The following is a 10,760-nucleotide window of genomic DNA, read 5'->3' on the forward strand; positions in this document are numbered from 1 at the left end:
TCTCTGGCTGGGTACTTCTGCCTAGACCCACTATACCAGACCTGGCATCTGGATTCCAGGGATTGTCTCATTCTCATCAGTGGGCAAGAAGCAGTCGATCACCATCCTCTCCCTGACCTCCCCTCTGCCGTTGAAGACTGGTATCAAGCCCAACCCTTCCCACTTACTCTTCCCTAGACAGCCCTACCTCAAGATCACTGCTCCCTCCGAGGCAGAGACTACAGCCCTCCAGCACTGGAGTTGCTGCCTAGCACCTGGCCCCGTGCTAGATGCCCACCAACCTTGTGGGTGACCCCCAACACTTACTGTCAGGGCTTTTCTCAAGCCTCAGCCAGCATCCAGGTCAGCCCTGGATCATGGGGCCACCTCTTGCTGCAGCTGTGTGGGATGCAGAAGAAGGAGCAGCTGATGGAGGTGCCTCAGGTCTGGTCCCATGCTCTACCAGACTCTCACCAGAGGGAGAACATGCAAGAAGGGGCTGGGAACCAAGGTGGAGGGAGGGCTCAAGTTAGAGTTGAATATTCCCATCAGGAACAAAGCAGCCAGCATCAGTGAGTCACTGAGGATATCAGTGTTGGCAGGGAGACAGCCCCAACACTGCCAAGCCTGGCTGTTTGGGGTGAGGATCAGCCCTTCCTGGGGGGAAAGTGCCCACTGCTTCTCCAGGGGTTCTCTCCCCCTCCTGCGCAGTCCCCAGAGCCAAAGCCTGGAGCTGGCAGGTGCTGGAGGTGCTCCAGTTCAGCAGACCCCCCAGCACCTATGAGGAAGTGAGCAATGCCATGTCCTTCTCCCATCTGGCAGGGGCAAAAGGGAGGCTGAAGAAGAGCTCTCAGTCCTCTCACTTAGTGCCAGGGCTTCCCAACCACACCAATTTCTGGAGGCCTAGCTCAGGTTGGCTGCATGGCACCACTCGCAATGCCCAGGTGCCAGGGCTGGGGCAGAGGTGCGAGTGCAGCCACGACAGGCAGACATATATATATATATATACACAGAGAAAGCAAAAAAACAGCTGCAATGTGACATAGGAAGGAGACAGCTGGAGACCCAAGGGTGCTCCACAGGCCTTGGGTCCCTGCCCTCACAGGGAGTTGGTTAAATACTGGACTGTGTTACTGTATTGATGCAGACCCTAGGACCATCTTAGACTCCTGTCACTCTTCCCTTGGTTTACTTAACCAAGGGTTCATCATCGCTGCACCCTTGTGAAGCGGAGACCTGTTATATGGAACACTTAGTGTGTGGAAATGAGGTGCACATTGAGACTCAGGGGCAGAGCCAAAACAAAAAGGGACCTTGCGCATGTAAAGTGGGGCTTCGGTTGCAAGCCAGGAGCCTAAATCCTATACCGTTACTGGAAAATCCTCACTCAGCTGCTCCCCAACCGTGAAGGTGACCAGACATCAGAGTCACCTCTATCTCTGACCTTAAGGCTTCCCCAGTGGCAAGAACTGCACCTCAGTAAAGGCCGAAAAGTTTCCCAATCTTACTCGATCAGCAGCCAGGCGCCCAACTCCCCTAAACCCCAATCAGCATTCCGAATATAAGCCTATACCCCCAGCAAGCCCCACCACCCCATGGAACAGCACCAGCTCAGGCTGCCCCACACTTCTTCTCCGACTCTGCAAGACACCACGTCCCGCAGGCCGGGCCCACCACCTCCGCCAAGCCCTGCGGCTCCCGGCTCAGCCCTGCCCCAACCAGGGTTTGCTTTCCCCAGCTTCACCTGTAGGCTGCCCTGAGAAACCGGTGCCACAAGATGGCAGCACGGAGCGGAGTTTTTTCTTTGGTATTTTTTTGTTTTTGATGTGGATCAGCCAAAAGCAAGAGTAGCTTTGTATCTTATATACCCTGTGTTAATCAGAAGCCTCTATTTAGTCAAATGCACTTTTGTTTCAGTGGTTAAAAAATATTCATTATCTCCCTCCAGCCAAATGTGCTGGGAAATGTACTGACTGTCACTGACTTAACATTCCCCAGTAATTAAAATAAGTAATATGTCTGAAAATGAATTATATAATTTTTGTATTCATTTTTATGTTAAAAATATAATGGCAGTGAGAAAATGGGTCTGGCTCCTTCACAACTCAGTAGCTCCTCAGGAATGAAATAGGTAGAGATGGCTGAAAGCCCATGGACATTACATTGAACAGGCAAGGGGGGACCACAGCTGGACTTCAGGGACTCACGAAAACCTGGAGGCAACTGGGGATCGACACAGTCATTCTCCTTCTTGCAAGGTGACAAGTGCATCATCCCACTGCCGTGACCCAGCCTGTTACAGAAAAAGCACCCACCGTGCTATCAGAAGTAGCAAGACTCATATTAGAGGCATTCAGACAATATGATCTGAAACAATGGAACTAAAATAACACCAAGAAGCTCACAAGTTTCCTAAGTATTTTACTTTTATTGGGACCAGTTTTTCTTTTTAGACAAGGATCAGCTGAACTTTAACAGATCACACCAAAGCATCACAACTTCACAGTACCTTATTTTTAGTTCCTCACAGAATCAAGACTGATTTCCTACAGTGCATTAACAATTGTAAATTGATGACTAGGAGCCATCTGTTATACATTCTTTTACCACTTGTAAATCACAACAGGAAATATTTGCATTAAACAAGTAAGAACACAGATCGGATCGGTAGATAGAATGAAAAGGTTTATTCCTTCAGCTAGCTCTCAGTAGGAAGGATAATGATAGAATCTTCTCAGTGCAGAAAAACACCAGCCACAAAGTGAAAAGTTTTTTATACCGTTTATCATTCAACTGCGTACCTCTTCGGCTCACTTGTGCCTACCAGTTTGACAATGACCACGTCAACTAACTTTATGATCATTTGGACACAGGATAAGATCTTTGTCCCCATGGAGCTGGAGACTAACACTTTCAAGCACCCATGGAGCCTTAATTTCCAGACGCAAACAAATTGCACCACAAACAGCCTCAAATTGGCCCTGCGACCTACAGCCGAAGCAAGCTACAGCCAAGCCACTAACAGAACTGAGCACAAACCTACATTTCTACACTACCACCAAGAACCACTCAACAACTCAACCAACAAAAACCTACACACTACCTCCAATCACATCTATTTTCATCAACCGCTTGACCAGCAAAGGCAAATTACTCGCAAAACCCTTGACTGCCGCATATCAATATACACAACCAGCACAATGCCTCAACCTCATCACACGCAATCGGGGCAAACCCAAGACCGAATGCACAGTGCAACGTGAAACGTGAGGATGCTTGCTCCTAATGGGTGTTTGAAAGTGTAGAGATGCACACAGTCTTCATCAGGACTTGTCATAAGCATACATTAAAAATTCCCCTCCCTCCCTCCTGCCCACCCCAACACACACTTTTTGTTCCCCAGTTTCTTTTCCTGCTTCCATTCATTCTTCTCCAGCTGCCCTTCAGGGACCTGCGATAGTAGTCCCACAAAACAGAAGTGAACTTGACTGGCAATGAATTGCACACCACCCTAAAAATATAGAATAATGTAGCTCACAATGCCTATTGTACTCTCAAGCTTGGCATCCTTTAAAAACGGGGATGTGACATACGCCTGGTTTCCTAAATGAGGAGTACCCCCTTACCAGCCACTCGTGTATGACAACAGGAGGATGTAAGACATGACCCCTGTATATATGGAAGTCCCAGTGCTCCAAACCTTCCACAACACGTTAATCACAAAGTCGACAACTTGGGGATGCAACTTGCAGAGAGGACAGACACTGTGTCCAAACCCCTTTACCTTCCCTTTGGGTAGGCTAGTGTGGGTCCCTTCCCTCCATTGTGGCTAACTCCGGCTCGTCTGTCATTTACCTGCTTCTCCTTCCAGGGGCTTAAAAGACACACACAGACATTGGATTTAAGTCAGTACATCAGAAGATGAGACTACAGGCCCCAACTTCTCTCCTCCTCTTACCTGTAAATGAACCTGCTGCCACTCCATCCTCTGTCCGTGGAAAGTGGGAAGAGCAGAAATCTGCAGGTTTGACCTCTGACATCCAGCCAGAAACAGAGTGCGATGGGCCAGGACTCTGAACAGAACTGCTAAGGCGGCACCATGAACAGTGACCACAAGCACCGGCACCCCTGCTTACAGGGCAGTGCTTCCTCCACACAGCTGGCTACTGGAGCATGAAGCCCAGAGACAACCTGCAAAGACCTGAATGCCAGCTGAGAGGTGCCTTGGGTAATCTTGGTTGTGTCTGGAGGACAAAAAGGGCCATGACTTTAGCCTCCTCTCATAGCAGTCACGGCACCCAAAGGACTGAATGAGGCCTCAGCCCCCAAGTCAAGGTCAGGAGTGACCAACCCCTTGATTACAGGGGGGAAAAGCAGTGGCAGGGGGAGCTTCTGAAAAACGCTGAGGCAAGCAGAAAAAAATCTAGAGACCTGGATCCAAGCTACAGGAAGGTCACAACCCTCAAGGAACCAGAGTTCCCTGTGCAGTAGAAACAAGGGGAAAGCGATACACACCCTGCTTACAGGACAACCTCTCCCCCACCAGCCAGCTATGGCAGTGCTCTCACACACTTACTGTGGGATAGCTACAATGTAGAAGGCACTGCACAGCTCAGTCTTGCATCTAAGCAGGAAGCAGCATGCATCCTCTTAACAAGGTGGCTGCTTTGTCAGTAGCCAGCTATAGCAGTGGGCCTGGGCCCTGATTTCAGGGCAGCCATGTTGTGCGATCACCTGCCAGCAGGTGAAAAAGCATCAAAATCAAAGGGGAAGCAAGAAGGAGATCTGCTTCCTGGTTACAGGGAGGTCCATAGATTCATAGATGTTAGGGTCGGAAGGGACCTCAATAGATCATCGAGTCTGACCCCCTGCATAGGCAGGAAAGAGTGCTGGGTCTAGATGACCCCAGCTAGGATGCATATCCAACCTCCTCTTGAAGAACCCCAGGGTAGGGGAGAGCACCACCTCCCTTGGGAGCCTGTTCCAGACCTTGGCCACTCTAACTGTGAAGAAGTTCTTCCTAATGTCCAATCTAAATCTGCTCTCTGCTAGCTTGTGGCCATTATTTCTTGTAACCCCCGGGGGCACCTTGGTGAATAAAACCTCACCAATTCCCTTCTGTGCCCCCGTGATGAACTTATAGGCAGCCACAAGGTCGCCTCTCAACCTTCTCTTGCGGAGGCTGAAAAGGTCCAGGTTCTCTAGTCTCTCCTCGTAGGGCTTGGCCTGCAAGCCCTTAACCATACAAGTGGCCATTCTCTGGACCCTGTCCAGGTTATCTGCATCCCTATTGAAGTGTGGTGCCCAGAATTGCACGCAGTACTCCAACTGCGGTCTGACCAGTGCCTGATAGAGGGCAAGTATCACCTCCTTGGATCTATTCATCATGCATCTGCTGATGCACGATAAAGTGCCATTAGCTTTTCTGATGGCTTCGTCACACTGCCGACTCATGTTCATCTTGGAGTCCACTAGGACTCCAAGATCCCTTTCCACTGCCGTGCCACCCAGCAGGTCATTTCCTAGGCAGTAGGTATGCTGGACATTTTCCTCCCTAGGTGCAGCACTTTGCATTTCTCCTTGTTGAACTGCATTCTGTTGTTTTCTGCCCACTTGTCTAACCTGTCCAGGTCTGCTTGCAGCTGTTCCCTGACCTGTGGCATGTCCACTTCTCCCCATAGCTTTGTGTCATCCGCAAACTTGGACAGAGTACACCTCACTCCCTCGTCCAAGTCGCTGATGAAGACATTAAACAGTATCGGTCCCAGGACCGAGCCCTGCGGGACCCCACTGCCAACACCCTTCCAGGTCAAAACCGACCCATCCACTACGACTCTCTGGGTGCGACCCTCCAGCCAATTCTCCACCCACCGGACTGTGTAGTCATCCAAGTCACAGCCTCTTAACTTGTTCACCAGTATGGGGTGGGATACCGTATTGAAGGCCTTCCTGAAGTCTAAGTATACGACATCCACCCCTCCTCCTGTGTCCAGGCGTTTCGTAACCTGGTCATAAAAAGAGACTAGATTAGTCAGGCACGATCTGCCTGCTACGGACCCGTGCTGGTTTCCCCTCAGCATAATTTGTCCTGCTGGGCTCTCCCAAATGTGAACCTTGATAATTTTTTCAAAGACTTTGCCAAGGATGGAGGTGAGACTGACTGGCCTATAGTTGCCCGGGTCCTCCTTCCTCCCCTTCCTGAAAATGGGGACCACATTGGCCCTTTTCCAGTCCTCCGGGACTTGGCCCATGCGCCACGAGCGTTCAAATATTCTCGCCAGTGGCTGTGCAATGACATCGGCCAGTGCCTTCAGCACCCTCGGATGGAGCTCATCGGGGCCCGCCGACTTAATGGCATCCAGTTCTTCGAAGTGACTCTGCACCATCTCAGGGTCTACGCATGGTAGTCTGGCGCCTTGCTGCTGCCTCTCTACAATCCCAGTGAGAGACTTGTCGTGCCCCTCGCTTAGGAACACTGAGGCAAAGAACTCATTGAGGAGTTCAGCCTTGTCCCCCCTGTCCATCACCAATTGCTTCTGCCCATTTAGTAGGGGTCCTATTCCTCCCTGGGCCTTCCTTTTACTCCCTATATATCTAAAAAACAATTTCTTGTTATCCTTTACTTGGGATGCCATCCTCAGCTCCATGGTAGCTTTGGCCCGTCTAACTGCCTCCCTGCAAGCACGAGCAGAGGAGGTATACTCCTCTTTGGTGATCTCTCCCTGTTTCCACTTTTTCTGTGCCCCCCTTTTGGCCCGTAGGCTGCCCTGGATTTCTCTGGTCAGCCAAGGAAGCCTCCTGGCCCCCTTCCCTCTTTTTCCTCACATCGGGATCGTCTCCCTTTGTGCCCGAAGGATTGTTTCCTTAAGGCACAGCCACCCTTACTGGGCTCCCATCACTTCAAAACTCCTACTCTGCAGTGCGTCCTTGACTAATCACCTGAGTTCATTGAAATCAGCTTTCCTAAAGTCTAGCACTTTCACCCTACTAGTTATCTTACCCACTCAATGTCTTATGAAGAAATCTATTATTAGGTGATCACTGTCCCCCAGATGGCCACCGATCTGTAGGTCCCCTACCATATCATCCCCATGTGCTCCAAAGCTCCCTCAGCCACAATTTGGCTCATATGTGACTAAGGGCCCAGGGCAGGACAGTCACTGTGTCCAGAGCCCCTTGCCTTCGCACCCCGTTTCCCTGGCTGGCTTTGATCTCTCCTCGCTGATGAGCTGCCAGGTCTTTTGAGGACGGTAAAAACAAAGACTGAGACGATGTGTAAGCCAACACAGCCTGAGTGCACATTGAGCAGCTGCAACTTCTCCCTTTTCAGGCCTGACATGAAGGAGTTCCAACGCGCTCAGTCTGCTCCAGGAGCCTGCAGCTACCCCGTACATCCTAAGTAACACCTCTGCCGAACCTCACAGAGTAGCCTAAGATTTGGCAAAAGAAAAGCAGGAGCCCTAAGCCTTACTTATAAGCTGGGGCCCAGGAGGTCCTGACAAGCCAAACCTTCCACAGCTCATGAAGCCCTAGTCTTTCCCCACAAATCTCTTACATTTACCTCCCGGCTGCCTGGCATGGTTTTCTGCCCTGGGATCAGTTAAGTTCTAGTTGTCCGTCATCTTCTTAGTTTCTCCTTCTGGAGGCAGAAAGAACAAGACAGAAATGGGATGTAAGCCAGTCCAATGGAAGATGCATCTGCAGGCCCCATCTTCACTCCCTCTTTTGCCCTTACCTGGACCTGCAGCCACTGTCCTTTGAAAGGGGGGAGGGTAGACATCCGCGGGCTCAGATAACGACATACAGGCCAGCCAGGAGCAGAGTGCGATGGGCCAGGACTTTGGACAGAACTCCTAGGGAGGCACCATGAACAGTGACCACAAGCACCAGCAACCCTGCTTACAGGGCGGTGCTCCCTTCACACAGCTGGCTGCTGAGGCATGAAGCCGAGACGAAACCTGCAAAGACCTGAATCCCAGCTGACAGGTGTCTTAGGCAGTCTCGACCGGGGTCAAAGTTGCCCCGTGTGTCTGGAGGACAAGAGGGCCACAACTTCAGCCTCCTGTCACAGAAGTCACAGAGCCCAAAGCGCTAAACAAGGCCTCCTCCCCTCAGGCCAGAAGGGGTTGAAGTGCAGCCCTGCTTACAGGGTGCCAGGGGAGGCCATCTCAATAGTACCAAAGCAGAACAGAGGAGCAGAGACCTGGACCTGAGTTACAGGAAGGTCACGAAGCTTTAGGGTCCCAACTCACTCGGTATCCTCCAGAAGCCTGCAACCTTCCCTTTAATCCGCAGGTATCGTCTCTGGCCGACCTCACCAAGTGGAATGAGAAACAGAGAATCAAGGAGACCTGCACCCTGCTTACAGGCTGCAGGCCAGGCGTGGGGGTGCAGAAGAATGGCTGGCCAAGTGCCAGGGCACTCATCCCCAAGGACTTGGGCATGGAATACATAGCCTTCTCTCAGAAAGGATGGCAGTAACCCTTCATGTGAGCTACCAAGTGGCCACAAGAACATGCTAGTCACCCAAAAAGAGGGGGACTCTACCCTGAGATACAGGGAGGTCATGTTTCCAAAAGTATTAGGGGGGGGCCTAACGCTCCCCCAGGCCAGAAAGCACAGCAATTTATAGCAGTGCTTAACCCCTTAGTTGAGGAGGTCAGAGGAGAAGGCTACAAAGAACACCTCCCACCCCTTTTCCAGCACTGGGAAGAAAATAAAGTACACTGCAGTGATTTTAAGAACAAAAAGAAAATAACAAACACTTTCATTCCCAGGCACTCCTCTCTCTCACTATCTACACTCTGACAAGGGAAAAAAAGACTGTTCCTAGGCCAGAAAGGAGCTCCATGCAGCAAAACACTTGACCTCAACCCTTACACTGAGAAAACCTAATCCACTCCCAGGGGACCAGAAGGCTGAGACTGGCACTGTCGTTACAGGGCACGGTCTGTCTGACTAGTGAGACTGCCCACAGGGGCAAAAGGGAAAGGCCCAGAAGCCCTGCTTACAGGAAGGGCCATCCGCCAGCCAAAGAACAGAGCTGTCCTCAAAGGCACATAGTGACCTGGACCCTGCTTACAGGGTGATCCACAGCTCTACACAACCTAGCCGTCCATGGGGGGGCACGGGACTTGCAGCCTCCTTACAGGGCAGCCCAGCCGTCCGGATGTGGAGTGCCAGGCACAGATGCAGGAAGCAGGACAGGTGCCTGAACACAGGGATCGGAGAGGAAGCCACAGGCTTCAACCCAGCCACGGGAAGGTCATCAAGCTCTGGGTTCTAAAGAGTTTGCTGTCACCCCACGAGCTTTGGCTCCCATCTGCAAGGCCACCCTGCGGCACAATGCTGCAGACTGCTCCGGTTCTCTCAAGCCAGTGGAAGGAGGCTATGCCAACCCTGCTTACAGGGGCACCTCTCCAACTAGCTGGCTATGGCAGAGCACGTAGCCTCCCAATTACAGGACATCCAGCACTAAACACGTTCAAATTGCCTGTTATTCTCACATGGTAGGATGCAGCATGCATCCTGCCTACAGGAGGCTGTGCCATTGGCACCTGGCCTGGACCCTGATTACAAGGCAGCTGCACTGCGTAAGGCCAGAAACCAGATCCACGGCCTTTAGAAACAAGGTGGCGATGACATACTCCTTGTTTATAGGGTTGGTCACCTGCCACCTGACTGCTGCAGAAGTGCAACAACTTCAAGGGCAGAGACTCACTTCCGGGTTACAGGGAGCTCGCCCAAAGGCTCACTCAGCCAAAATTTGGCTAATACATGATTAGGAGCTAAAGGCGGAGGGGGGCGGGGAGGTGTCACTCTGTCCAGAGTCCCTTCCCTTCACATCCCATTTTGCTGGCTTTTTGCCTGCTGCTTGTCCTTACAGCAGCTGCAAAAAGGAAAAAGAAAAAAAATAAGAACCTACCCCCCACAAAACACAGGGGGAGACAGTGTGGGTGCAAGTCATGGAGCCAGAGACTGAGACTAGAAGTTTTAATGTCTCTCTATTTAGTCCTTCCCTATAACCCCTGTTGATCTGTGTTGTATTTGACAGAGGGACAAGCAGAAATCTCTTTGTTCAGCTTCCATAGACTGAGTCAGTTGGAAATGGAAAGCCGTGGGTCAGAAGCCTGGAATGAACTCAAACTATGGCACAATATATGACAAGCACCTGGACTCAAACTTACGGAATGGTGTCCCTGCCCAAACACCACCTTCTGTGGTGGAAAGCCAACTGCACAACGGTTGCTCAGGGGGTGCAGCTCAAAAAAAGCAAGCCGCCCCATACCTGGAGGACAATGGGCAGAAACTACAGTTTCCAGACAGGGAAGCCAAACCTCTCAAAGGACCAAAAAAAGGTTCAAGGCACCCGCACTCAATTGGGGGATGTAACAAAGCCCCAGATGACAGCAGTGAGTAGCCAAAGGACAGACCTGTCCTCAAATGCACATTGAAACCTTGACCCTGCTTACAGGGTGGTCCACAGCTCTGCACAAACTAGCCCTCCAGCAATAGGCATGGGCCTCGCACCCTCGTTACAGGGCGCGGTCCATCTGACTAGCCACACTGACCATGGGGGGCAAAAGACTGGGAAGGCCCAGAACCCTGTTTACAGGGAAGGCTGTTAGGGCAGCCAAAAGGACAGAGCTGTCCCCAAAGGCACATTGAGAGACCTGGACCCTGCTTACAGGGTGGTCCACAGCTCTGCAGACCTAGCCCTTCACCAGGGGCATGGGACTTGCACCCTTCTTACACAGCAACCCAGCCATCTGGATGTGGAG

The sequence above is a fragment of the Alligator mississippiensis genome, chromosome 3 (genome assembly GCF_030867095.1).
Source record: "Alligator mississippiensis isolate rAllMis1 chromosome 3, rAllMis1, whole genome shotgun sequence".
Classification (NCBI taxonomy): domain Eukaryota; kingdom Metazoa; phylum Chordata; order Crocodylia; family Alligatoridae; genus Alligator; species Alligator mississippiensis.